The sequence below is a fragment of the Rhinoderma darwinii genome, assembly GCF_050947455.1.
Source record: "Rhinoderma darwinii isolate aRhiDar2 chromosome 5 unlocalized genomic scaffold, aRhiDar2.hap1 SUPER_5_unloc_27, whole genome shotgun sequence".
NCBI classification, from domain to species: Eukaryota; Metazoa; Chordata; class Amphibia; order Anura; family Rhinodermatidae; genus Rhinoderma; species Rhinoderma darwinii.
The window spans coordinates 1-25,138 of record NW_027461784.1 but is presented as its reverse complement, the minus strand read 5'-3'; the positions used below and the strand labels follow the sequence as shown (position 1 = coordinate 25,138).

At 47.7% G+C, this 25,138-nt stretch overlaps 17 non-coding genes across 17 annotated transcripts; all 17 read left to right on the top strand.

Moving 5' to 3' along the window:
* The first annotated feature begins 1,106 nt into the window (after nucleotides 1-1,106).
* LOC142688942 (U2 spliceosomal RNA) lies at nucleotides 1,107-1,297 on the top strand. Its single transcript, XR_012857977.1, has one exon. It is a non-coding gene; the product is annotated as a U2 spliceosomal RNA (small nuclear RNA).
* Nucleotides 1,298-2,581: 1,284 nt separating this feature from the next.
* Nucleotides 2,582-2,772, top strand: LOC142688930 (U2 spliceosomal RNA). Its single transcript, XR_012857966.1, has one exon. It is a non-coding gene; the product is annotated as a U2 spliceosomal RNA (small nuclear RNA).
* A 1,285-nt stretch (nucleotides 2,773-4,057) lies between these two features.
* On the top strand, nucleotides 4,058-4,248 carry LOC142688981 (U2 spliceosomal RNA). The gene has a single exon (XR_012858012.1). It is a non-coding gene; the product is annotated as a U2 spliceosomal RNA (small nuclear RNA).
* Nucleotides 4,249-5,536: 1,288 nt separating this feature from the next.
* LOC142688918 (U2 spliceosomal RNA) lies at nucleotides 5,537-5,727 on the top strand. The gene has a single exon (XR_012857955.1). It is a non-coding gene; the product is annotated as a U2 spliceosomal RNA (small nuclear RNA).
* Nucleotides 5,728-7,015: 1,288 nt separating this feature from the next.
* Nucleotides 7,016-7,206, top strand: LOC142688979 (U2 spliceosomal RNA). The gene has a single exon (XR_012858010.1). It is a non-coding gene; the product is annotated as a U2 spliceosomal RNA (small nuclear RNA).
* Nucleotides 7,207-8,519: 1,313 nt separating this feature from the next.
* Nucleotides 8,520-8,710, top strand: LOC142688906 (U2 spliceosomal RNA). Its single transcript, XR_012857944.1, has one exon. It is a non-coding gene; the product is annotated as a U2 spliceosomal RNA (small nuclear RNA).
* Nucleotides 8,711-9,967: 1,257 nt separating this feature from the next.
* On the top strand, nucleotides 9,968-10,158 carry LOC142688985 (U2 spliceosomal RNA). Its single transcript, XR_012858016.1, has one exon. It is a non-coding gene; the product is annotated as a U2 spliceosomal RNA (small nuclear RNA).
* Nucleotides 10,159-11,423: 1,265 nt separating this feature from the next.
* On the top strand, nucleotides 11,424-11,614 carry LOC142688984 (U2 spliceosomal RNA). Its single transcript, XR_012858015.1, has one exon. It is a non-coding gene; the product is annotated as a U2 spliceosomal RNA (small nuclear RNA).
* A 1,292-nt stretch (nucleotides 11,615-12,906) lies between these two features.
* LOC142688894 (U2 spliceosomal RNA) lies at nucleotides 12,907-13,097 on the top strand. Its single transcript, XR_012857933.1, has one exon. It is a non-coding gene; the product is annotated as a U2 spliceosomal RNA (small nuclear RNA).
* Nucleotides 13,098-14,393: 1,296 nt separating this feature from the next.
* On the top strand, nucleotides 14,394-14,584 carry LOC142688882 (U2 spliceosomal RNA). The gene has a single exon (XR_012857922.1). It is a non-coding gene; the product is annotated as a U2 spliceosomal RNA (small nuclear RNA).
* A 1,288-nt stretch (nucleotides 14,585-15,872) lies between these two features.
* LOC142688870 (U2 spliceosomal RNA) lies at nucleotides 15,873-16,063 on the top strand. The gene has a single exon (XR_012857911.1). It is a non-coding gene; the product is annotated as a U2 spliceosomal RNA (small nuclear RNA).
* A 1,292-nt stretch (nucleotides 16,064-17,355) lies between these two features.
* On the top strand, nucleotides 17,356-17,546 carry LOC142688858 (U2 spliceosomal RNA). Its single transcript, XR_012857900.1, has one exon. It is a non-coding gene; the product is annotated as a U2 spliceosomal RNA (small nuclear RNA).
* Nucleotides 17,547-18,842: 1,296 nt separating this feature from the next.
* LOC142688846 (U2 spliceosomal RNA) lies at nucleotides 18,843-19,033 on the top strand. The gene has a single exon (XR_012857889.1). It is a non-coding gene; the product is annotated as a U2 spliceosomal RNA (small nuclear RNA).
* Nucleotides 19,034-20,327: 1,294 nt separating this feature from the next.
* LOC142688833 (U2 spliceosomal RNA) lies at nucleotides 20,328-20,518 on the top strand. Its single transcript, XR_012857878.1, has one exon. It is a non-coding gene; the product is annotated as a U2 spliceosomal RNA (small nuclear RNA).
* A 1,288-nt stretch (nucleotides 20,519-21,806) lies between these two features.
* On the top strand, nucleotides 21,807-21,997 carry LOC142689025 (U2 spliceosomal RNA). Its single transcript, XR_012858052.1, has one exon. It is a non-coding gene; the product is annotated as a U2 spliceosomal RNA (small nuclear RNA).
* Nucleotides 21,998-23,289: 1,292 nt separating this feature from the next.
* LOC142689013 (U2 spliceosomal RNA) lies at nucleotides 23,290-23,480 on the top strand. Its single transcript, XR_012858041.1, has one exon. It is a non-coding gene; the product is annotated as a U2 spliceosomal RNA (small nuclear RNA).
* A 1,304-nt stretch (nucleotides 23,481-24,784) lies between these two features.
* LOC142689001 (U2 spliceosomal RNA) lies at nucleotides 24,785-24,975 on the top strand. Its single transcript, XR_012858030.1, has one exon. It is a non-coding gene; the product is annotated as a U2 spliceosomal RNA (small nuclear RNA).
* Nucleotides 24,976-25,138: the final 163 nt, after the last annotated feature.

Below are 25,138 nucleotides of genomic sequence, written 5' to 3'. Positions count from 1 at the left end.
TGTTTCTGTGTTTCCGGCATTTCACATTGGAACACCTCATTCACCTTCCTTGTCTTCTCTCCGCCCTCCCTTTTAGGTAAGTTAAAGAGCTGCACCTGAGCCAGCCACTGATTGATTGATTGATTGATTGATTGATTGATTGATTGATTGATTGATTGATTGATTGATGCAGCACAACAGTCAAATAGTGGAGTGGAGTAGGGGAACAGCAAACAGCCAATAAAGCAGCCCGCCCGCTCGCCTGCCCGCCACAATGGACCTACCTGTGTACACTAGATGGATGTGATGGAATGTACTGTCGTCCCTACATTTCAAGAAGAAGTAAGAATTGCAGTTGCAACAAAGCCTTGCTTGCCTACAAAGAGAGCAGCAATTTGGATTTGTTACTATGTTACCTAGAAGAATAACAAACTGTGCAAGGATGGAGGTTGTAGGAGCAAGGAGAAGTTGTCTGTAAAGTTGGTGGATGCCTATTTTCCATTTTGCAGTCCCTTGTCTCCCTCTTGTGGCCTCCTGGAGGCAACTAGCTGTGCAAAAAAAAGACAGCCTGGCGGCCGGCTGTTGCAGTGTTGCCCTCTCAGGCAACACTGAGTGACTGACTGAGCCTCACCGTCTTATATAAAGTTCAGACGGAACTTTGCACGTGTCATAGTGGAGCCCTCAGGATTCCAGAGCCAGCTTTCTGACATCATAATGGGGCCTCAGAGATAAAAGCCTGGGCCCAGGCAGTGTTGGTCAGTGCTGCTCAGCAGGCAGCACTGGACTGGACTGGATTACAGCTGATACAAGGTGTGAAGGAACAAGGGGTGGCTGTGGGCATGCACTTGCTGCCGCTGCCAGTGTTTATCTGCATGGCAGCAGGGCATTTGGGCGTTGCCAGGAAGGCGTTTTTATGTAGATTCCTCCTCTTTCAGCACTGCATTGTGGTGCAAGCAAAAGAAGCAAATCCTGTCTGGCTTCCTCTCCGGCCTTTATTCACCTCCCGTGTAGCTGTGAGTGTGTGAGCCTGCAGGGCCCCATGGAATTGCCTAGAAGTAGGCTGAATCGCTGCAAGGGCTGAACAGCAGTATCGGGCAGGCTCGGGCAACGCGCGGCCCGTTCGGGTTATCGCTTCTCGGCCTTTTGGCTAAGATCAAGTGTAGTATCTGTTCTTATCAGTTTAATATCTGATACGTCCCCTATCTGGGGACCATATATTAAATGGATTTTTAGAACAGGGAGATGGAAATAGAGCTTGCTCTGTCCACTCCACGCATTGACCTGGTATTGCAGTATTTCCAGGACCGGTGCACCCTTTCCTTATGTGTTGACTAAAAGCAGATTCCAAAAGTGTTTTTTGTCTTTGCTATTGTTTCTGTCTTTCTGAAGGGATCTCCCCTTTTAATCCCATTATTTCAACACCTGTTGGACAATGCATGAGTGATAATGAGCTCATTGATTAAATGCAATTAATGAATAGATTGCCACCTCTTGTTGTGTGTCGTCTGTGTTTCTGTGTTTCCGGCATTTCACATTGGAACACCTCATTCACCTTCCTTGTCTTCTCTCCGCCCTCCCTTTTAGGTAAGTTAAAGAGCTGCACCTGAGCCAGCCACCGATTGATTGATTGATTGATTGATTGATTGATTGATTGATTGATTGATGCAGCACAACAGTCAAATAGTGGAGTGGAGTAGGGGAACAGCAAACAGCCAATAAAGCAGCCCGCCCGCTCGCCTGCCCGCCACAATGGACCTACCTGTGTACACTAGATGGATGTGATGGAATGTACTGTCGTCCCTACATTTCAAGAAGAAGTAAGAATTGCAGTTGCAACAAAGCCTTGCTTGCCTACAAAGAGAGCAGCAATTTGGATTTGTTACTATGTTACCTAGAAGAATAACAAACTGTGCAAGGATGGAGGTTGTAGGAGCAAGGAGAAGTTGTCTGTAAAGTTGGTGGATGCCTATTTTCCATTTTGCAGTCCCTTGTCTCCCTCTTGTGGCCTCCTGGAGGCAACTAGCTGTGCAAAAAAAAGACAGCCTGGCGGCCGGCTGTTGCAGTGTTGCCCTCTCAGGCAACACTGAGTGACTGACTGAGCCTCACCGTCTTATATAAAGTTCAGACGGAACTTTGCACGTGTCATAGTGGAGCCCTCAGGATTCCAGAGCCAGCTTTCTGACATCATAATGGGGCCTCAGAGATAAAAGCCTGGGCCCAGGCAGTGTTGGTCAGTGCTGCTCAGCAGGCAGCACTGGACTGGACTGGATTACAGCTGATACAAGGTGTGAAGGAACAAGGGGTGGCTGTGGGCATGCACTTGCTGCCGCTGCCAGTGTTTATCTGCATGGCAGCAGGGCATTTGGGCGTTGCCAGGAAGGCGTTTTTATGTAGATTCCTCCTCTTTCAGCACTGCATTGTGGTGCAAGCAAAAGAAGCAAATCCTGTCTGGCTTCCTCTCCGGCCTTTATTCACCTCCCGTGTAGCTGTGAGTGTGTGAGCCTGCAGGGCCCCATGGAATTGCCTAGAAGTAGGCTGAATCGCTGCAAGGGCTGAACAGCAGTATCGGGCAGGCTCGGGCAACGCGCGGCCCGTTCGGGTTATCGCTTCTCGGCCTTTTGGCTAAGATCAAGTGTAGTATCTGTTCTTATCAGTTTAATATCTGATACGTCCCCTATCTGGGGACCATATATTAAATGGATTTTTAGAACAGGGAGATGGAAATAGAGCTTGCTCTGTCCACTCCACGCATTGACCTGGTATTGCAGTATTTCCAGGACCGGTGCACCCTTTCCTTATGTGTTGACTAAAAGCAGATTCCAAAAGTGTTTTTTGTCTTTGCTATTGTTTCTGTCTTTCTGAAGGGATCTCCCCTTTTAATCCCATTATTTCAACACCTGTTGGACAATGCATGAGTGATAATGAGCTCATTGATTAAATGCAATTAATGAATAGATTGCCACCTCTTGTTGTGTGTCGTCTGTGTTTCTGTGTTTCCGGCATTTCACATTGGAACACCTCATTCACCTTCCTTGTCTTCTCTCCGCCCTCCCTTTTAGGTAAGTTAAAGAGCTGCACCTGAGCCAGCCACTTGATTGATTGATTGATTGATTGATTGATTGATTGATTGATTGATTGATGCAGCACAACAGTCAAATAGTGGAGTGGAGTAGGGGAACAGCAAACAGCCAATAAAGCAGCCCGCCCGCTCGCCTGCCCGCCACAATGGACCTACCTGTGTACACTAGATGGATGTGATGGAATGTACTGTCGTCCCTACATTTCAAGAAGAAGTAAGAATTGCAGTTGCAACAAAGCCTTGCTTGCCTACAAAGAGAGCAGCAATTTGGATTTGTTACTATGTTACCTAGAAGAATAACAAACTGTGCAAGGATGGAGGTTGTAGGAGCAAGGAGAAGTTGTCTGTAAAGTTGGTGGATGCCTATTTTCCATTTTGCAGTCCCTTGTCTCCCTCTTGTGGCCTCCTGGAGGCAACTAGCTGTGCAAAAAAAAGACAGCCTGGCGGCCGGCTGTTGCAGTGTTGCCCTCTCAGGCAACACTGAGTGACTGACTGAGCCTCACCGTCTTATATAAAGTTCAGACGGAACTTTGCACGTGTCATAGTGGAGCCCTCAGGATTCCAGAGCCAGCTTTCTGACATCATAATGGGGCCTCAGAGATAAAAGCCTGGGCCCAGGCAGTGTTGGTCAGTGCTGCTCAGCAGGCAGCACTGGACTGGACTGGATTACAGCTGATACAAGGTGTGAAGGAACAAGGGGTGGCTGTGGGCATGCACTTGCTGCCGCTGCCAGTGTTTATCTGCATGGCAGCAGGGCATTTGGGCGTTGCCAGGAAGGCGTTTTTATGTAGATTCCTCCTCTTTCAGCACTGCATTGTGGTGCAAGCAAAAGAAGCAAATCCTGTCTGGCTTCCTCTCCGGCCTTTATTCACCTCCCGTGTAGCTGTGAGTGTGTGAGCCTGCAGGGCCCCATGGAATTGCCTAGAAGTAGGCTGAATCGCTGCAAGGGCTGAACAGCAGTATCGGGCAGGCTCGGGCAACGCGCGGCCCGTTCGGGTTATCGCTTCTCGGCCTTTTGGCTAAGATCAAGTGTAGTATCTGTTCTTATCAGTTTAATATCTGATACGTCCCCTATCTGGGGACCATATATTAAATCGATTTTTAGAACAGGGAGATGGAAATAGAGCTTGCTCTGTCCACTCCACGCATTGACCTGGTATTGCAGTATTTCCAGGACCGGTGCACCCTTTCCTTATGTGTTGACTAAAAGCAGATTCCAAAAGTGTTTTTTGTCTTTGCTATTGTTTCTGTCTTTCTGAAGGGATCTCCCCTTTTAATCCCATTATTTCAACACCTGTTGGACAATGCATGAGTGATAATGAGCTCATTGATTAAATGCAATTAATGAATAGATTGCCACCTCTTGTTGTGTGTCGTCTGTGTTTCTGTGTTTCCGGCATTTCACATTGGAACACCTCATTCACCTTCCTTGTCTTCTCTCCGCCCTCCCTTTTAGGTAAGTTAAAGAGCTGCACCTGAGCCAGCCACTGATTGATTGATTGATTGATTGATTGATTGATTGATTGATTGATTGATTGATGCAGCACAACAGTCAAATAGTGGAGTGGAGTAGGGGAACAGCAAACAGCCAATAAAGCAGCCCGCCCGCTCGCCTGCCCGCCACAATGGACCTACCTGTGTACACTAGATGGATGTGATGGAATGTACTGTCGTCCCTACATTTCAAGAAGAAGTAAGAATTGCAGTTGCAACAAAGCCTTGCTTGCCTACAAAGAGAGCAGCAATTTGGATTTGTTACTATGTTACCTAGAAGAATAACAAACTGTGCAAGGATGGAGGTTGTAGGAGCAAGGAGAAGTTGTCTGTAAAGTTGGTGGATGCCTATTTTCCATTTTGCAGTCCCTTGTCTCCCTCTTGTGGCCTCCTGGAGGCAACTAGCTGTGCAAAAAAAAGACAGCCTGGCGGCCGGCTGTTGCAGTGTTGCCCTCTCAGGCAACACTGAGTGACTGACTGAGCCTCACCGTCTTATATAAAGTTCAGACGGAACTTTGCACGTGTCATAGTGGAGCCCTCAGGATTCCAGAGCCAGCTTTCTGACATCATAATGGGGCCTCAGAGATAAAAGCCTGGGCCCAGGCAGTGTTGGTCAGTGCTGCTCAGCAGGCAGCACTGGACTGGACTGGATTACAGCTGATACAAGGTGTGAAGGAACAAGGGGTGGCTGTGGGCATGCACTTGCTGCCGCTGCCAGTGTTTATCTGCATGGCAGCAGGGCATTTGGGCGTTGCCAGGAAGGCGTTTTTATGTAGATTCCTCCTCTTTCAGCACTGCATTGTGGTGCAAGCAAAAGAAGCAAATCCTGTCTGGCTTCCTCTCCGGCCTTTATTCACCTCCCGTGTAGCTGTGAGTGTGTGAGCCTGCAGGGCCCCATGGAATTGCCTAGAAGTAGGCTGAATCGCTGCAAGGGCTGAACAGCAGTATCGGGCAGGCTCGGGCAACGCGCGGCCCGTTCGGGTTATCGCTTCTCGGCCTTTTGGCTAAGATCAAGTGTAGTATCTGTTCTTATCAGTTTAATATCTGATACGTCCCCTATCTGGGGACCATATATTAAATGGATTTTTAGAACAGGGAGATGGAAATAGAGCTTGCTCTGTCCACTCCACGCATTGACCTGGTATTGCAGTATTTCCAGGACCGGTGCACCCTTTCCTTATGTGTTGACTAAAAGCAGATTCCAAAAGTGTTTTTTGTCTTTGCTATTGTTTCTGTCTTTCTGAAGGGATCTCCCCTTTTAATCCCATTATTTCAACACCTGTTGGACAATGCATGAGTGATAATGAGCTCATTGATTAAATGCAATTAATGAATAGATTGCCACCTCTTGTTGTGTGTCGTCTGTGTTTCTGTGTTTCCGGCATTTCACATTGGAACACCTCATTCACCTTCCTTGTCTTCTCTCCGCCCTCCCTTTTAGGTAAGTTAAAGAGCTGCACCTGAGCCAGCCACCGATTGATTGATTGATTGATTGATTGATTGATTGATTGATTGATTGATTGATGCAGCACAACAGTCAAATAGTGGAGTGGAGTAGGGGAACAGCAAACAGCCAATAAAGCAGCCCGCCCGCTCGCCTGCCCGCCACAATGGACCTACCTGTGTACACTAGATGGATGTGATGGAATGTACTGTCGTCCCTACATTTCAAGAAGAAGTAAGAATTGCAGTTGCAACAAAGCCTTGCTTGCCTACAAAGAGAGCAGCAATTTGGATTTGTTACTATGTTACCTAGAAGAATAACAAACTGTGCAAGGATGGAGGTTGTAGGAGCAAGGAGAAGTTGTCTGTAAAGTTGGTGGATGCCTATTTTCCATTTTGCAGTCCCTTGTCTCCCTCTTGTGGCCTCCTGGAGGCAACTAGCTGTGCAAAAAAAAGACAGCCTGGCGGCCGGCTGTTGCAGTGTTGCCCTCTCAGGCAACACTGAGTGACTGACTGAGCCTCACCGTCTTATATAAAGTTCAGACGGAACTTTGCACGTGTCATAGTGGAGCCCTCAGGATTCCAGAGCCAGCTTTCTGACATCATAATGGGGCCTCAGAGATAAAAGCCTGGGCCCAGGCAGTGTTGGTCAGTGCTGCTCAGCAGGCAGCACTGGACTGGACTGGATTACAGCTGATACAAGGTGTGAAGGAACAAGGGGTGGCTGTGGGCATGCACTTGCTGCCGCTGCCAGTGTTTATCTGCATGGCAGCAGGGCATTTGGGCGTTGCCAGGAAGGCGTTTTTATGTAGATTCCTCCTCTTTCAGCACTGCATTGTGGTGCAAGCAAAAGAAGCAAATCCTGTCTGGCTTCCTCTCCGGCCTTTATTCACCTCCCGTGTAGCTGTGAGTGTGTGAGCCTGCAGGGCCCCATGGAATTGCCTAGAAGTAGGCTGAATCGCTGCAAGGGCTGAACAGCAGTATCGGGCAGGCTCGGGCAACGCGCGGCCCGTTCGGGTTATCGCTTCTCGGCCTTTTGGCTAAGATCAAGTGTAGTATCTGTTCTTATCAGTTTAATATCTGATACGTCCCCTATCTGGGGACCATATATTAAATCGATTTTTAGAACAGGGAGATGGAAATAGAGCTTGCTCTGTCCACTCCACGCATTGACCTGGTATTGCAGTATTTCCAGGACCGGTGCACCCTTTCCTTATGTGTTGACTAAAAGCAGATTCCAAAAGTGTTTTTTGTCTTTGCTATTGTTTCTGTCTTTCTGAAGGGATCTCCCCTTTTAATCCCATTATTTCAACACCTGTTGGACAATGCATGAGTGATAATGAGCTCATTGATTAAATGCAATTAATGAATAGATTGCCACCTCTTGTTGTGTGTCGTCTGTGTTTCTGTGTTTCCGGCATTTCACATTGGAACACCTCATTCACCTTCCTTGTCTTCTCTCCGCCCTCCCTTTTAGGTAAGTTAAAGAGCTGCACCTGAGCCAGCCACCGATTGATTGATTGATTGATTGATTGATTGATTGATTGATTGATTGATGCAGCACAACAGTCAAATAGTGGAGTGGAGTAGGGGAACAGTCAAATAGTGGAGTGGAGTAGGGGAACAGCAAACAGCCAATAAAGCAGCCCGCCCGCTCGCCTGCCCGCCACAATGGACCTACCTGTGTACACTAGATGGATGTGATGGAATGTACTGTCGTCCCTACATTTCAAGAAGAAGTAAGAATTGCAGTTGCAACAAAGCCTTGCTTGCCTACAAAGAGAGCAGCAATTTGGATTTGTTACTATGTTACCTAGAAGAATAACAAACTGTGCAAGGATGGAGGTTGTAGGAGCAAGGAGAAGTTGTCTGTAAAGTTGGTGGATGCCTATTTTCCATTTTGCAGTCCCTTGTCTCCCTCTTGTGGCCTCCTGGAGGCAACTAGCTGTGCAAAAAAAAGACAGCCTGGCGGCCGGCTGTTGCAGTGTTGCCCTCTCAGGCAACACTGAGTGACTGACTGAGCCTCACCGTCTTATATAAAGTTCAGACGGAACTTTGCACGTGTCATAGTGGAGCCCTCAGGATTCCAGAGCCAGCTTTCTGACATCATAATGGGGCCTCAGAGATAAAAGCCTGGGCCCAGGCAGTGTTGGTCAGTGCTGCTCAGCAGGCAGCACTGGACTGGACTGGATTACAGCTGATACAAGGTGTGAAGGAACAAGGGGTGGCTGTGGGCATGCACTTGCTGCCGCTGCCAGTGTTTATCTGCATGGCAGCAGGGCATTTGGGCGTTGCCAGGAAGGCGTTTTTATGTAGATTCCTCCTCTTTCAGCACTGCATTGTGGTGCAAGCAAAAGAAGCAAATCCTGTCTGGCTTCCTCTCCGGCCTTTATTCACCTCCCGTGTAGCTGTGAGTGTGTGAGCCTGCAGGGCCCCATGGAATTGCCTAGAAGTAGGCTGAATCGCTGCAAGGGCTGAACAGCAGTATCGGGCAGGCTCGGGCAACGCGCGGCCCGTTCGGGTTATCGCTTCTCGGCCTTTTGGCTAAGATCAAGTGTAGTATCTGTTCTTATCAGTTTAATATCTGATACGTCCCCTATCTGGGGACCATATATTAAATGGATTTTTAGAACAGGGAGATGGAAATAGAGCTTGCTCTGTCCACTCCACGCATTGACCTGGTATTGCAGTATTTCCAGGACCGGTGCACCCTTTCCTTATGTGTTGACTAAAAGCAGATTCCAAAAGTGTTTTTTGTCTTTGCTATTGTTTCTGTCTTTCTGAAGGGATCTCCCCTTTTAATCCCATTATTTCAACACCTGTTGGACAATGCATGAGTGATAATGAGCTCATTGATTAAGTGCAATTAATGAATAGATTGCCACCTCTTGTTGTGTGTCGTCTGTGTTTCTGTGTTTCCGGCATTTCACATTGGAACACCTCATTCACCTTCCTTGTCTTCTCTCCGCCCTCCCTTTTAGGTAAGTTAAAGAGCTGCACCTGAGCCAGCCACTGATTGATTGATTGATTGATTGATTGATTGATTGATTGATTGATTGATGCAGCACAACAGTCAAATAGTGGAGTGGAGTAGGGGAACAGCAAACAGCCAATAAAGCAGCCCGCCCGCTCGCCTGCCCGCCACAATGGACCTACCTGTGTACACTAGATGGATGTGATGGAATGTACTGTCGTCCCTACATTTCAAGAAGAAGTAAGAATTGCAGTTGCAACAAAGCCTTGCTTGCCTACAAAGAGAGCAGCAATTTGGATTTGTTACTATGTTACCTAGAAGAATAACAAACTGTGCAAGGATGGAAGTTGTAGGAGCAAGGAGAAGTTGTCTGTAAAGTTGGTGGATGCCTATTTTCCATTTTGCAGTCCCTTGTCTCCCTCTTGTGGCCTCCTGGAGGCAACTAGCTGTGCAAAAAAAAGACAGCCTGGCGGCCGGCTGTTGCAGTGTTGCCCTCTCAGGCAACACTGAGTGACTGACTGAGCCTCACCGTCTTATATAAAGTTCAGACGGAACTTTGCACGTGTCATAGTGGAGCCCTCAGGATTCCAGAGCCAGCTTTCTGACATCATAATGGGGCCTCAGAGATAAAAGCCTGGGCCCAGGCAGTGTTGGTCAGTGCTGCTCAGCAGGCAGCACTGGACTGGACTGGATTACAGCTGATACAAGGTGTGAAGGAACAAGGGGTGGCTGTGGGCATGCACTTGCTGCCGCTGCCAGTGTTTATCTGCATGGCAGCAGGGCATTTGGGCGTTGCCAGGAAGGCGTTTTTATGTAGATTCCTCCTCTTTCAGCACTGCATTGTGGTGCAAGCAAAAGAAGCAAATCCTGTCTGGCTTCTAGCTGTGAGTGTGTGAGCCTGCAGGGCCCCATGGAATTGCCTAGAAGTAGGCTGAATCGCTGCAAGGGCTGAACAGCAGTATCGGGCAGGCTCGGGCAACGCGCGGCCCGTTCGGGTTATCGCTTCTCGGCCTTTTGGCTAAGATTAAGTGTAGTATCTGTTCTTATCAGTTTAATATCTGATACGTCCCCTATCTGGGGACCATATATTAAATGGATTTTTAGAACAGGGAGATGGAAATAGAGCTTGCTCTGTCCACTCCACGCATTGACCTGGTATTGCAGTATTTCCAGGACCGGTGCACCCTTTCCTTATGTGTTGACTAAAAGCAGATTCCAAAAGTGTTTTTTGTCTTTGCTATTGTTTCTGTCTTTCTGAAGGGATCTCCCCTTTTAATCCCATTATTTCAACACCTGTTGGACAATGCATGAGTGATAATGAGCTCATTGATTAAATGCAATTAATGAATAGATTGCCACCTCTTGTTGTGTGTCGTCTGTGTTTCTGTGTTTCCGGCATTTCACATTGGAACACCTCATTCACCTTCCTTGTCTTCTCTCCGCCCTCCCTTTTAGGTAAGTTAAAGAGCTGCACCTGAGCCAGCCACTGATTGATTGATTGATTGATTGATTGATTGATTGATTGATTGATTGATTGATTGATGCAGCACAACAGTCAAATAGTGGAGTGGAGTAGGGGAACAGCAAACAGCCAATAAAGCAGCCCGCCCGCTCGCCTGCCCGCCACAATGGACCTACCTGTGTACACTAGATGGATGTGATGGAATGTACTGTCGTCCCTACATTTCAAGAAGAAGTAAGAATTGCAGTTGCAACAAAGCCTTGCTTGCCTACAAAGAGAGCAGCAATTTGGATTTGTTACTATGTTACCTAGAAGAATAACAAACTGTGCAAGGATGGAGGTTGTAGGAGCAAGGAGAAGTTGTCTGTAAAGTTGGTGGATGCCTATTTTCCATTTTGCAGTCCCTTGTCTCCCTCTTGTGGCCTCCTGGAGGCAACTAGCTGTGCAAAAAAAAGACAGCCTGGCGGCCGGCTGTTGCAGTGTTGCCCTCTCAGGCAACACTGAGTGACTGACTGAGCCTCACCGTCTTATATAAAGTTCAGACGGAACTTTGCACGTGTCATAGTGGAGCCCTCAGGATTCCAGAGCCAGCTTTCTGACATCATAATGGGGCCTCAGAGATAAAAGCCTGGGCCCAGGCAGTGTTGGTCAGTGCTGCTCAGCAGGCAGCACTGGACTGGACTGGATTACAGCTGATACAAGGTGTGAAGGAACAAGGGGTGGCTGTGGGCATGCACTTGCTGCCGCTGCCAGTGTTTATCTGCATGGCAGCAGGGCATTTGGGCGTTGCCAGGAAGGCGTTTTTATGTAGATTCCTCCTCTTTCAGCACTGCATTGTGGTGCAAGCAAAAGAAGCAAATCCTGTCTGGCTTCTAGCTGTGAGTGTGTGAGCCTGCAGGGCCCCATGGAATTGCCTAGAAGTAGGCTGAATCGCTGCAAGGGCTGAACAGCAGTATCGGGCAGGCTCGGGCAACGCGCGGCCCGTTCGGGTTATCGCTTCTCGGCCTTTTGGCTAAGATTAAGTGTAGTATCTGTTCTTATCAGTTTAATATCTGATACGTCCCCTATCTGGGGACCATATATTAAATGGATTTTTAGAACAGGGAGATGGAAATAGAGCTTGCTCTGTCCACTCCACGCATTGACCTGGTATTGCAGTATTTCCAGGACCGGTGCACCCTTTCCTTATGTGTTGACTAAAAGCAGATTCCAAAAGTGTTTTTTGTCTTTGCTATTGTTTCTGTCTTTCTGAAGGGATCTCCCCTTTTAATCCCATTATTTCAACACCTGTTGGACAATGCATGAGTGATAATGAGCTCATTGATTAAATGCAATTAATGAATAGATTGCCACCTCTTGTTGTGTGTCGTCTGTGTTTCTGTGTTTCCGGCATTTCACATTGGAACACCTCATTCACCTTCCTTGTCTTCTCTCCGCCCTCCCTTTTAGGTAAGTTAAAGAGCTGCACCTGAGCCAGCCACTGATTGATTGATTGATTGATTGATTGATTGATTGATTGATTGATTGATTGATTGATGCAGCACAACAGTCAAATAGTGGAGTGGAGTAGGGGAACAGCAAACAGCCAATAAAGCAGCCCGCCCGCTCGCCTGCCCGCCACAATGGACCTACCTGTGTACACTAGATGGATGTGATGGAATGTACTGTCGTCCCTACATTTCAAGAAGAAGTAAGAATTGCAGTTGCAACAAAGCCTTGCTTGCCTACAAAGAGAGCAGCAATTTGGATTTGTTACTATGTTACCTAGAAGAATAACAAACTGTGCAAGGATGGAGGTTGTAGGAGCAAGGAGAAGTTGTCTGTAAAGTTGGTGGATGCCTATTTTCCATTTTGCAGTCCCTTGTCTCCCTCTTGTGGCCTCCTGGAGGCAACTAGCTGTGCAAAAAAAAGACAGCCTGGCGGCCGGCTGTTGCAGTGTTGCCCTCTCAGGCAACACTGAGTGACTGACTGAGCCTCACCGTCTTATATAAAGTTCAGACGGAACTTTGCACGTGTCATAGTGGAGCCCTCAGGATTCCAGAGCCAGCTTTCTGACATCATAATGGGGCCTCAGAGATAAAAGCCTGGGCCCAGGCAGTGTTGGTCAGTGCTGCTCAGCAGGCAGCACTGGACTGGACTGGATTACAGCTGATACAAGGTGTGAAGGAACAAGGGGTGGCTGTGGGCATGCACTTGCTGCCGCTGCCAGTGTTTATCTGCATGGCAGCAGGGCATTTGGGCGTTGCCAGGAAGGCGTTTTTATGTAGATTCCTCCTCTTTCAGCACTGCATTGTGGTGCAAGCAAAAGAAGCAAATCCTGTCTGGCTTCCTCTCCGGCCTTTATTCACCTCCCGTGTAGCTGTGAGTGTGTGAGCCTGCAGGGCCCCATGGAATTGCCTAGAAGTAGGCTGAATCGCTGCAAGGGCTGAACAGCAGTATCGGGCAGGCTCGGGCAACGCGCGGCCCGTTCGGGTTATCGCTTCTCGGCCTTTTGGCTAAGATCAAGTGTAGTATCTGTTCTTATCAGTTTAATATCTGATACGTCCCCTATCTGGGGACCATATATTAAATGGATTTTTAGAACAGGGAGATGGAAATAGAGCTTGCTCTGTCCACTCCACGCATTGACCTGGTATTGCAGTATTTCCAGGACCGGTGCACCCTTTCCTTATGTGTTGACTAAAAGCAGATTCCAAAAGTGTTTTTTGTCTTTGCTATTGTTTCTGTCTTTCTGAAGGGATCTCCCCTTTTAATCCCATTATTTCAACACCTGTTGGACAATGCATGAGTGATAATGAGCTCATTGATTAAGTGCAATTAATGAATAGATTGCCACCTCTTGTTGTGTGTCGTCTGTGTTTCTGTGTTTCCGGCATTTCACATTGGAACACCTCATTCACCTTCCTTGTCTTCTCTCCGCCCTCCCTTTTAGGTAAGTTAAAGAGCTGCACCTGAGCCAGCCACTGATTGATTGATTGATTGATTGATTGATTGATTGATTGATTGATTGATTGATTGATTGATGCAGCACAACAGTCAAATAGTGGAGTGGAGTAGGGGAACAGCAAACAGCCAATAAAGCAGCCCGCCCGCTCGCCTGCCCGCCACAATGGACCTACCTGTGTACACTAGATGGATGTGATGGAATGTACTGTCGTCCCTACATTTCAAGAAGAAGTAAGAATTGCAGTTGCAACAAAGCCTTGCTTGCCTACAAAGAGAGCAGCAATTTGGATTTGTTACTATGTTACCTAGAAGAATAACAAACTGTGCAAGGATGGAGGTTGTAGGAGCAAGGAGAAGTTGTCTGTAAAGTTGGTGGATGCCTATTTTCCATTTTGCAGTCCCTTGTCTCCCTCTTGTGGCCTCCTGGAGGCAACTAGCTGTGCAAAAAAAAGACAGCCTGGCGGCCGGCTGTTGCAGTGTTGCCCTCTCAGGCAACACTGAGTGACTGACTGAGCCTCACCGTCTTATATAAAGTTCAGACGGAACTTTGCACGTGTCATAGTGGAGCCCTCAGGATTCCAGAGCCAGCTTTCTGACATCATAATGGGGCCTCAGAGATAAAAGCCTGGGCCCAGGCAGTGTTGGTCAGTGCTGCTCAGCAGGCAGCACTGGACTGGACTGGATTACAGCTGATACAAGGTGTGAAGGAACAAGGGGTGGCTGTGGGCATGCACTTGCTGCCGCTGCCAGTGTTTATCTGCATGGCAGCAGGGCATTTGGGCGTTGCCAGGAAGGCGTTTTTATGTAGATTCCTCCTCTTTCAGCACTGCATTGTGGTGCAAGCAAAAGAAGCAAATCCTGTCTGGCTTCCTCTCCGGCCTTTATTCACCTCCCGTGTAGCTGTGAGTGTGTGAGCCTGCAGGGCCCCATGGAATTGCCTAGAAGTAGGCTGAATCGCTGCAAGGGCTGAACAGCAGTATCGGGCAGGCTCGGGCAACGCGCGGCCCGTTCGGGTTATCGCTTCTCGGCCTTTTGGCTAAGATCAAGTGTAGTATCTGTTCTTATCAGTTTAATATCTGATACGTCCCCTATCTGGGGACCATATATTAAATGGATTTTTAGAACAGGGAGATGGAAATAGAGCTTGCTCTGTCCACTCCACGCATTGACCTGGTATTGCAGTATTTCCAGGACCGGTGCACCCTTTCCTTATGTGTTGACTAAAAGCAGATTCCAAAAGTGTTTTTTGTCTTTGCTATTGTTTCTGTCTTTCTGAAGGGATCTCCCCTTTTAATCCTATTATTTCAACACCTGTTGGACAATGCATGAGTGATAATGAGCTCATTGATTAAATGCAATTAATGAATAGATTGCCACCTCTTGTTGTGTGTCGTCTGTGTTTCTGTGTTTCCGGCATTTCACATTGGAACACCTCATTCACCTTCCTTGTCTTCTCTCCGCCCTCCCTTTTAGGTAAGTTAAAGAGCTGCACCTGAGCCAGCCACTGATTGATTGATTGATTGATTGATTGATTGATTGATTGATTGATTGATTGATGCAGCACAACAGTCAAATAGTGGAGTGGAGTAGGGGAACAGCAAACAGCCAATAAAGCAGCCCGCCCGCTCGCCTGCCCGCCACAATGGACCTACCTGTGTACACTAGATGGATGTGATGGAATGTACTGTCGTCCCTACATTTCAAGAAGAAGTAAGAATTGCAGTTGCAACAAAGCCTTGCTTGCCTACAAAGAGAGCAGCAATTTGGATTTGTTACTATGTTACCTAGAAGAATAACAAACTGTGCAAGGATGGAGGTTGTAGGAGCAAGGAGAAGTTGTCTGTAAAGTTGGTGGATGCCTATTTTCCATTTTGCAGTCCCTTGTCTCCCTCTTGTGGCCTCCTGGAGGCAACTAGCTGTGCAAAAAAAAGACAGCCTGGCGGCCGGCTGTTGCAGTGTTGCCCTCTCAGGCAACACTGAGTGACTGACTGAGCCTCACCGTCTTATATAAAGTTCAGACGGAACTTTGCACGTGTCATAGTGGAGCCCTCAGGATTCCAGAGCCAGCTTTCTGACATCATAATGGGGCCTCAGAGATAAAAGCCTGGGCCCAGGCAGTGTTGGTCAGTGCTGCTCAGCAGGCAGCACTGGACTGGACTGGATTACAGCTGATACAAGGTGTGAAGGAACAAGGGGTGGCTGTGGGCATGCACTTGCTGCCGCTGCCAGTGTTTATCTGCATGGCAGCAGGGCATTTGGGCGTTGCCAGGAAGGCGTTTTTATGTAGATTCCTCCTCTTTCAGCACTGCATTGTGGTGCAAGCAAAAGAAGCAAATCCTGTCTGGCTTCCTCTCCGGCCTTTATTCACCTCCCGTGTAGCTGTGAGTGTGTGAGCCTGCAGGGCCCCATGGAATTGCCTAGAAGTAGGCTGAATCGCTGCAAGGGCTGAACAGCAGTATCGGGCAGGCTCGGGCAACGCGCGGCCCGTTCGGGTTATCGCTTCTCGGCCTTTTGGCTAAGATCAAGTGTAGTATCTGTTCTTATCAGTTTAATATCTGATACGTCCCCTATCTGGGGACCATATATTAAATGGATTTTTAGAACAGGGAGATGGAAATAGAGCTTGCTCTGTCCACTCCACGCATTGACCTGGTATTGCAGTATTTCCAGGACCGGTGCACCCTTTCCTTATGTGTTGACTAAAAGCAGATTCCAAAAGTGTTTTTTGTCTTTGCTATTGTTTCTGTCTTTCTGAAGGGATCTCCCCTTTTAATCCTATTATTTCAACACCTGTTGGACAATGCATGAGTGATAATGAGCTCATTGATTAAATGCAATTAATGAATAGATTGCCACCTCTTGTTGTGTGTCGTCTGTGTTTCTGTGTTTCCGGCATTTCACATTGGAACACCTCATTCACCTTCCTTGTCTTCTCTCCGCCCTCCCTTTTAGGTAAGTTAAAGAGCTGCACCTGAGCCAGCCACTGATTGATTGATTGATTGATTGATTGATTGATTGATTGATTGATTGATTGATGGATGCAGCACAACAGTCAAATAGTGGAGTGGAGTAGGGGAACAGCAAACAGCCAATAAAGCAGCCCGCCCGCTCGCCTGCCCGCCACAATGGACCTACCTGTGTACACTAGATGGATGTGATGGAATGTACTGTCGTCCCTACATTTCAAGAAGAAGTAAGAATTGCAGTTGCAACAAAGCCTTGCTTGCCTACAAAGAGAGCAGCAATTTGGATTTGTTACTATGTTACCTAGAAGAATAACAAACTGTGCAAGGATGGAGGTTGTAGGAGCAAGGAGAAGTTGTCTGTAAAGTTGGTGGATGCCTATTTTCCATTTTGCAGTCCCTTGTCTCCCTCTTGTGGCCTCCTGGAGGCAACTAGCTGTGCAAAAAAAAGACAGCCTGGCGGCCGGCTGTTGCAGTGTTGCCCTCTCAGGCAACACTGAGTGACTGACTGAGCCTCACCGTCTTATATAAAGTTCAGACGGAACTTTGCACGTGTCATAGTGGAGCCCTCAGGATTCCAGAGCCAGCTTTCTGACATCATAATGGGGCCTCAGAGATAAAAGCCTGGGCCCAGGCAGTGTTGGTCAGTGCTGCTCAGCAGGCAGCACTGGACTGGACTGGATTACAGCTGATACAAGGTGTGAAGGAACAAGGGGTGGCTGTGGGCATGCACTTGCTGCCGCTGCCAGTGTTTATCTGCATGGCAGCAGGGCATTTGGGCGTTGCCAGGAAGGCGTTTTTATGTAGATTCCTCCTCTTTCAGCACTGCATTGTGGTGCAAGCAAAAGAAGCAAATCCTGTCTGGCTTCCTCTCCGGCCTTTATTCACCTCCCGTGTAGCTGTGAGTGTGTGAGCCTGCAGGGCCCCATGGAATTGCCTAGAAGTAGGCTGAATCGCTGCAAGGGCTGAACAGCAGTATCGGGCAGGCTCGGGCAACGCGCGGCCCGTTCGGGTTATCGCTTCTCGGCCTTTTGGCTAAGATCAAGTGTAGTATCTGTTCTTATCAGTTTAATATCTGATACGTCCCCTATCTGGGGACCATATATTAAATGGATTTTTAGAACAGGGAGATGGAAATAGAGCTTGCTCTGTCCACTCCACGCATTGACCTGGTATTGCAGTATTTCCAGGACCGGTGCACCCTTTCCTTATGTGTTGACTAAAAGCAGATTCCAAAAGTGTTTTTTGTCTTTGCTATTGTTTCTGTCTTTCTGAAGGGATCTCCCCTTTTAATCCCATTATTTCAACACCTGTTGGACAATGCATGAGTGATAATGAGCTCATTGATTAAGTGCAATTAATGAATAGATTGCCACCTCTTGTTGTGTGTCGTCTGTGTTTCTGTGTTTCCGGCATTTCACATTGGAACACCTCATTCACCTTACTTGTCTTCTCTCCGCCCTCCCTTTTAGGTAAGTTAAAGAGCTGCACCTGAGCCAGCCACTGATTGATTGATTGATTGATTGATTGATTGATTGATTGATTGATTGATTGATTGATTGATGCAGCACAACAGTCAAATAGTGGAGTGGAGTAGGGGAACAGCAAACAGCCAATAAAGCAGCCCGCCCGCTCGCCTGCCCGCCACAATGGACCTACCTGTGTACACTAGATGGATGTGATGGAATGTACTGTCGTCCCTACATTTCAAGAAGAAGTAAGAATTGCAGTTGCAACAAAGCCTTGCTTGCCTACAAAGAGAGCAGCAATTTGGATTTGTTACTATGTTACCTAGAAGAATAACAAACTGTGCAAGGATGGAGGTTGTAGGAGCAAGGAGAAGTTGTCTGTAAAGTTGGTGGATGCCTATTTTCCATTTTGCAGTCCCTTGTCTCCCTCTTGTGGCCTCCTGGAGGCAACTAGCTGTGCAAAAAAAAGACAGCCTGGCGGCCGGCTGTTGCAGTGTTGCCCTCTCAGGCAACACTGAGTGACTGACTGAGCCTCACCGTCTTATATAAAGTTCAGACGGAACTTTGCACGTGTCATAGTGGAGCCCTCAGGATTCCAGAGCCAGCTTTCTGACATCATAATGGGGCCTCAGAGATAAAAGCCTGGGCCCAGGCAGTGTTGGTCAGTGCTGCTCAGCAGGCAGCACTGGACTGGACTGGATTACAGCTGATACAAGGTGTGAAGGAACAAGGGGTGGCTGTGGGCATGCACTTGCTGCCGCTGCCAGTGTTTATCTGCATGGCAGCAGGGCATTTGGGCGTTGCCAGGAAGGCGTTTTTATGTAGATTCCTCCTCTTTCAGCACTGCATTGTGGTGCAAGCAAAAGAAGCAAATCCTGTCTGGCTTCCTCTCCGGCCTTTATTCACCTCCCGTGTAGCTGTGAGTGTGTGAGCCTGCAGGGCCCCATGGAATTGCCTAGAAGTAGGCTGAATCGCTGCAAGGGCTGAACAGCAGTATCGGGCAGGCTCGGGCAACGCGCGGCCCGTTCGGGTTATCGCTTCTCGGCCTTTTGGCTAAGATCAAGTGTAGTATCTGTTCTTATCAGTTTAATATCTGATACGTCCCCTATCTGGGGACCATATATTAAATGGATTTTTAGAACAGGGAGATGGAAATAGAGCTTGCTCTGTCCACTCCACGCATTGACCTGGTATTGCAGTATTTCCAGGACCGGTGCACCCTTTCCTTATGTGTTGACTAAAAGCAGATTCCAAAAGTGTTTTTTGTCTTTGCTATTGTTTCTGTCTTTCTGAAGGGATCTCCCCTTTTAATCCCATTATTTCAACACCTGTTGGACAATGCATGAGTGATAATGAGCTCATTGATTAAATGCAATTAATGAATAGATTGCCACCTCTTGTTGTGTGTCGTCTGTGTTTCTGTGTTTCCGGCATTTCACATTGGAACACCTCATTCACCTTCCTTGTCTTCTCTCCGCCCTCCCTTTTAGGTAAGTTAAAGAGCTGCACCTGAGCCAGCCACTGATTGATTGATTGATTGATTGATTGATTGATTGATTGATTGATTGATTGATTGATTGATGCAGCACAACAGTCAAATAGTGGAGTGGAGTAGGGGAACAGCAAACAGCCAATAAAGCAGCCCGCCCGCTCGCCTGCCCGCCACAATGGACCTACCTGTGTACACTAGATGGATGTGATGGAATGTACTGTCGTCCCTACATTTCAAGAAGAAGTAAGAATTGCAGTTGCAACAAAGCCTTGCTTGCCTACAAAGAGAGCAGCAATTTGGATTTGTTACTATGTTACCTAGAAGAATAACAAACTGTGCAAGGATGGAGGTTGTAGGAGCAAGGAGAAGTTGTCTGTAAAGTTGGTGGATGCCTATTTTCCATTTTGCAGTCCCTTGTCTCCCTCTTGTGGCCTCCTGGAGGCAACTAGCTGTGCAAAAAAAAGACAGCCTGGCGGCCGGCTGTTGCAGTGTTGCCCTCTCAGGCAACACTGAGTGACTGACTGAGCCTCACCGTCTTATATAAAGTTCAGACGGAACTTTGCACGTGTCATAGTGGAGCCCTCAGGATTCCAGAGCCAGCTTTCTGACATCATAATGGGGCCTCAGAGATAAAAGCCTGGGCCCAGGCAGTGTTGGTCAGTGCTGCTCAGCAGGCAGCACTGGACTGGACTGGATTACAGCTGATACAAGGTGTGAAGGAACAAGGGGTGGCTGTGGGCATGCACTTGCTGCCGCTGCCAGTGTTTATCTGCATGGCAGCGGCATTTGGGCGTTGCCAGGAAGGCGTTTTTATGTAGATTCCTCCTCTTTCAGCACTGCATTGTGGTGCAAGCAAAAGAAGCAAATCCTGTCTGGCTTCCTCTCCGGCCTTTATTCACCTCCCGTGTAGCTGTGAGTGTGTGAGCCTGCAGGGCCCCATGGAATTGCCTAGAAGTAGGCTGAATCGCTGCAAGGGCTGAACAGCAGTATCGGGCAGGCTCGGGCAACGCGCGGCCCGTTCGGGTTATCGCTTCTCGGCCTTTTGGCTAAGATCAAGTGTAGTATCTGTTCTTATCAGTTTAATATCTGATACGTCCCCTATCTGGGGACCATATATTAAATGGATTTTTAGAACAGGGAGATGGAAATAGAGCTTGCTCTGTCCACTCCACGCATTGACCTGGTATTGCAGTATTTCCAGGACCGGTGCACCCTTTCCTTATGTGTTGACTAAAAGCAGATTCCAAAAGTGTTTTTTGTCTTTGCTATTGTTTCTGTCTTTCTGAAGGGATCTCCCCTTTTAATCCCATTATTTCAACACCTGTTGGACAATGCATGAGTGATAATGAGCTCATTGATTAAATGCAATTAATGAATAGATTGCCACCTCTTGTTGTGTGTCGTCTGTGTTTCTGTGTTTCCGGCATTTCACATTGGAACACCTCATTCACCTTCCTTGTCTTCTCTCCGCCCTCCCTTTTAGGTAAGTTAAAGAGCTGCACCTGAGCCAGCCACTGATTGATTGATTGATTGATTGATTGATTGATTGATTGATTGATTGATTGATGCAGCACAACAGTCAAATAGTGGAGTGGAGTAGGGGAACAGCAAACAGCCAATAAAGCAGCCCGCCCGCTCGCCTGCCCGCCACAATGGACCTACCTGTGTACACTAGATGGATGTGATGGAATGTACTGTCGTCCCTACATTTCAAGAAGAAGTAAGAATTGCAGTTGCAACAAAGCCTTGCTTGCCTACAAAGAGAGCAGCAATTTGGATTTGTTACTATGTTACCTAGAAGAATAACAAACTGTGCAAGGATGGAGGTTGTAGGAGCAAGGAGAAGTTGTCTGTAAAGTTGGTGGATGCCTATTTTCCATTTTGCAGTCCCTTGTCTCCCTCTTGTGGCCTCCTGGAGGCAACTAGCTGTGCAAAAAAAAGACAGCCTGGCGGCCGGCTGTTGCAGTGTTGCCCTCTCAGGCAACACTGAGTGACTGACTGAGCCTCACCGTCTTATATAAAGTTCAGACGGAACTTTGCACGTGTCATAGTGGAGCCCTCAGGATTCCAGAGCCAGCTTTCTGACATCATAATGGGGCCTCAGAGATAAAAGCCTGGGCCCAGGCAGTGTTGGTCAGTGCTGCTCAGCAGGCAGCACTGGACTGGACTGGATTACAGCTGATACAAGGTGTGAAGGAACAAGGGGTGGCTGTGGGCATGCACTTGCTGCCGCTGCCAGTGTTTATCTGCATGGCAGCAGGGCATTTGGGCGTTGCCAGGAAGGCGTTTTTATGTAGATTCCTCCTCTTTCAGCACTGCATTGTGGTGCAAGCAAAAGAAGCAAATCCTGTCTGGCTTCCTCTCCGGCCTTTATTCACCTCCCGTGTAGCTGTGAGTGTGTGAGCCTGCAGGGCCCCATGGAATTGCCTAGAAGTAGGCTGAATCGCTGCAAGGGCTGAACAGCAGTATCGGGCAGGCTCGGGCAACGCGCGGCCCGTTCGGGTTATCGCTTCTCGGCCTTTTGGCTAAGATCAAGTGTAGTATCTGTTCTTATCAGTTTAATATCTGATACGTCCCCTATCTGGGGACCATATATTAAATGGATTTTTAGAACAGGGAGATGGAAATAGAGCTTGCTCTGTCCACTCCACGCATTGACCTGGTATTGCAGTATTTCCAGGACCGGTGCACCCTTTCCTTATGTGTTGACTAAAAGCAGATTCCAAAAGTGTTTTTTGTCTTTGCTATTGTTTCTGTCTTTCTGAAGGGATCTCCCCTTTTAATCCCATTATTTCAACACCTGTTGGACAATGCATGAGTGATAATGAGCTCATTGATTAAATGCAATTAATGAATAGATTGCCACCTCTTGTTGTGTGTCGTCTGTGTTTCTGTGTTTCCGGCATTTCACATTGGAACACCTCATTCACCTTCCTTGTCTTCTCTCCGCCCTCCCTTTTAGGTAAGTTAAAGAGCTGCACCTGAGCCAGCCACTGATTGATTGATTGATTGATTGATTGATTGATTGATTGATTGATTGATTGATTGATGCAGCACAACAGTCAAATAGTGGAGTGGAGTAGGGGAACAGCAAACAGCCAATAAAGCAGCCCGCCCGCTCGCCTGCCCGCCACAATGGACCTACCTGTGTACACTAGATGGATGTGATGGAATGTACTGTCGTCCCTACATTTCAAGAAGAAGTAAGAATTGCAGTTGCAACAAAGCCTTGCTTGCCTACAAAGAGAGCAGCAATTTGGATTTGTTACTATGTTACCTAGAAGAATAACAAACTGTGCAAGGATGGAGGTTGTAGGAGCAAGGAGAAGTTGTCTGTAAAGTTGGTGGATGCCTATTTTCCATTTTGCAGTCCCTTGTCTCCCTCTTGTGGCCTCCTGGAGGCAACTAGCTGTGCAAAAAAAAGACAGCCTGGCGGCCGGCTGTTGCAGTGTTGCCCTCTCAGGCAACACTGAGTGACTGACTGAGCCTCACCGTCTTATATAAAGTTCAGACGGAACTTTGCACGTGTCATAGTGGAGCCCTCAGGATTCCAGAGCCAGCTTTCTGACATCATAATGGGGCCTCAGAGATAAAAGCCTGGGCCCAGGCAGTGTTGGTCAGTGCTGCTCAGCAGGCAGCACTGGACTGGACTGGATTACAGCTGATACAAGGTGTGAAGGAACAAGGGGTGGCTGTGGGCATGCACTTGCTGCCGCTGCCAGTGTTTATCTGCATGGCAGCAGGGCATTTGGGCGTTGCCAGGAAGGCGTTTTTATGTAGATTCCTCCTCTTTCAGCACTGCATTGTGGTGCAAGCAAAAGAAGCAAATCCTGTCTGGCTTCCTCTCCGGCCTTTATTCACCTCCCGTGTAGCTGTGAGTGTGTGAGCCTGCAGGGCCCCATGGAATTGCCTAGAAGTAGGCTGAATCGCTGCAAGGGCTGAACAGCAGTATCGGGCAGGCTCGGGCAACGCGCGGCCCGTTCGGGTTATCGCTTCTCGGCCTTTTGGCTAAGATCAAGTGTAGTATCTGTTCTTATCAGTTTAATATCTGATACGTCCCCTATCTGGGGACCATATATTAAATGGATTTTTAGAACAGGGAGATGGAAATAGAGCTTGCTCTGTCCACTCCACGCATTGACCTGGTATTGCAGTATTTCCAGGACCGGTGCACCCTTTCCTTATGTGTTGACTAAAAGCAGATTCCAAAAGTGTTTTTTGTCTTTGCTATTGTTTCTGTCTTTCTGAAGGGATCTCCCCTTTTAATCCCATTATTTCAACACCTGTTGGACAATGCATGAGTGATAATGAGCTCATTGATTAAATGCAATTAATGAATAGATTGCCACCTCTTGTTGTGTGTCGTCTGTGTTTCTGTGTTTCCGGCATTTCACATTGGAACACCTCATTCACCTTCCTTGTCTTCTCTCCGCCCTCCCTTTTAGGTAAGTTAAAGAGCTGCACCTGAGCCAGCCACTGATTGATTGATTGATTGATTGATTGATTGATTGATTGATTGATTGATTGATTGATTGATTGATTGATGCAGCACAACAGTCAAATAGTGGAGTGGAGTAGGGGAACAGCAAACAGCCAATAAAGCAGCCCGCCCGCTCGCCTGCCCGCCACAATGGACCTACCTGTGTACACTAGATGGATGTGATGGAATGTACTGTCGTCCCTACATTTCAAGAAGAAGTAAGAATTGCAGTTGCAACAAAGCCTTGCTTGCCTACAAAGAGAGCAGCAATTTGGATTTGTTACTATGTTACCTAGAAGAATAACAAACTGTGCAAGGATGGAGGTTGTAGGAGCAAGGAGAAGTTGTCTGTAAAGTTGGTGGATGCCTATTTTCCATTTTGCAGTCCCTTGTCTCTCTCTTGTGGCCTCCTGGAGGCAACTAGCTGTGCAAAAAAAAGACAGCCTGGCGGCCGGCTGTTGCAGTGTTGCCCTCTCAGGCAACACTGAGTGACTGACTGAGCCTCACCGTCTTATATAAAGTTCAGACGGAACTTTGCACGTGTCATAGTGGAGCCCTCAGGATTCCAGAGCCAGCTTTCTGACATCATAATGGGGCCTCAGAGATAAAAGCCTGGGCCCAGGCAGTGTTGGTCAGTGCTGCTCAGCAGGCAGCACTGGACTGGACTGGATTACAGCTGATACAAGGTGTGAAGGAACAAGGGGTGGCTGTGGGCATGCACTTGCTGCCGCTGCCAGTGTTTATCTGCATGGCAGCAGGGCATTTGGGCGTTGCCAGGAAGGCGTTTTTATGTAGATTCCTCCTCTTTCAGCACTGCATTGTGGTGCAAGCAAAAGAAGCAAATCCTGTCTGGCTTCCTCTCCGGCCTTTATTCACCTCCCGTGTAGCTGTGAGTGTGTGAGCCTGCAGGGCCCCATGGAATTGCCTAGAAGTAGGCTGAATCGCTGCAAGGGCTGAACAGCAGTATCGGGCAGGCTCGGGCAACGCGCGGCCCGTTCGGGTTATCGCTTCTCGGCCTTTTGGCTAAGATCAAGTGTAGTATCTGTTCTTATCAGTTTAATATCTGATACGTCCCCTATCTGGGGACCATATATTAAATGGATTTTTAGAACAGGGAGATGGAAATAGAGCTTGCTCTGTCCACTCCACGCATTGACCTGGTATTGCAGTATTTCCAGGACCGGTGCACCCTTTCCTTATGTGTTGACTAAAAGCAGATTCCAAAAGTGTTTTTTGTCTTTGCTATTGTTTCTGTCTTTCTGAAGGGATCTCCCCTTTTAATCCCATTATTTCAACACCTGTTGGACAATGCATGAGTGATAATGAGCTCATTGATTAAATGCAATTAATGAATAGA